At 44.0% G+C, this 1,276-nt stretch overlaps 1 pseudogene; it reads left to right on the top strand.

Moving 5' to 3' along the window:
- Positions 1-425: 425 nt before the first annotated feature.
- Positions 426-1,003, top strand: LOC118014252 (annotated as a pseudogene).
- Positions 1,004-1,276: the final 273 nt, after the last annotated feature.

Here is a 1,276-nt window from a genome sequence, read left to right as displayed (position 1 = left end):
AGCGACTGGGAACAACCTACCCAAGAACGAAGCCAACCCAGAAGAAAGCCAGAACTGGAAAGATGGATTCCTAGTAAACCTTTGAACTTCATTAGGTGAGCCAATAAAATCCCTCTTTTGCTTAAGCCAGTTTGAACTGGGACCCTGACACAACCCAAAGATTCCTGATTAATACAATAAGCATATTTAATTTTAAAAATAAAATTTTACTTGGGTGCCTTGATGGCTCAGTTGGTTAAGCGTCTGCCTTCAGTTCAGGTCGTGATCCCATGGTCTTGGGATCAATTCTTGCATCAGGCTCCTTGCTCAGCGGGGAGTCTGCTTCTCCCTCTCCCTCTGCCACTCCCCCTTGCTTGGGGTCTCTCTCTCTCTCTTTCTCTGTCAAATAAATAAATAAAATATTTTAAAAAATAGTGTTTTAGCTTTCAACCCCAGCCCCAGATGTAGCAGCTGCCGAGATGTTGATGCCCAAGAAGAACCGAATTGCCATTTATGAACTCCTTTTCAAGGAGGGAGTGATGGTGGCCAAGAAGGATGTCCACATGCCCAAACACCCTGAGCTGGCAGACAAGAATGTACCCAACCTTCACGTCATGAAGGCCATGCAGTCTCTCAAATCACGAGGCTACATAAAGGAACAGTTTTCCTGGAAACATTTCTACTGGTACCTTACCAACAAGGGCATCCAGTATCTCCGTGATTACCTCCACCTGCCCCCCGAGATTGTGCCTGCCACTCTGCGCTGCAGCCGCCCTGAGACTGGCTGACCAGGGCCCAAAGGTCTGGAGGGAGAGCGACCTGCAAGACTCACATGAGGGGATGCGGACAGAGACACCTACAGACGAAGCGCTGTGCCCCCTGGTGTCGACAAGAAAGCTGAGGCTGGGGCTGGGTCAGTAACTGAGTTCCAGTTTAGAGGTGGATTTGGTCGTGGACGTGGTCAGCCACCTCAGTAAAGTTGGAGATGTTTTGTGTTGAATAAATTTGTAGCCAGAAAAAAATTTAAAAAAAAAATAGTGTTTTACTTAAAGCCAATAAATGTTCTATCTATGGCTTCTTCTACAAATGATATTGTTAATTATTTTAGGAACTCTTGTTATTTGTGAGTTAGCTCTTTGATATCTGTCTTTCACAATTATTCTCTTCTTTCATTTTCATTTCTTTGTCTTTTGCTTTTGTGTTCTAGGAAATTTATCTTCATTTTCTCTGTTACTAATTTTGTTCCCTGCAGTGTCCATTTGCATGTCATGGCTTCCATTTTAGAGTTTAATGCAAC

The sequence above is a fragment of the Mirounga leonina genome, unplaced genomic scaffold (genome assembly GCF_011800145.1).
Source record: "Mirounga leonina isolate KUSES-001 unplaced genomic scaffold, KU_Mleo_1.0 Mir_154, whole genome shotgun sequence".
Classification (NCBI taxonomy): domain Eukaryota; kingdom Metazoa; phylum Chordata; class Mammalia; order Carnivora; family Phocidae; genus Mirounga; species Mirounga leonina.
The sequence above is the reverse complement of the archived record's forward strand: the minus strand, read 5'-3'. Positions and strand labels throughout refer to the sequence as shown.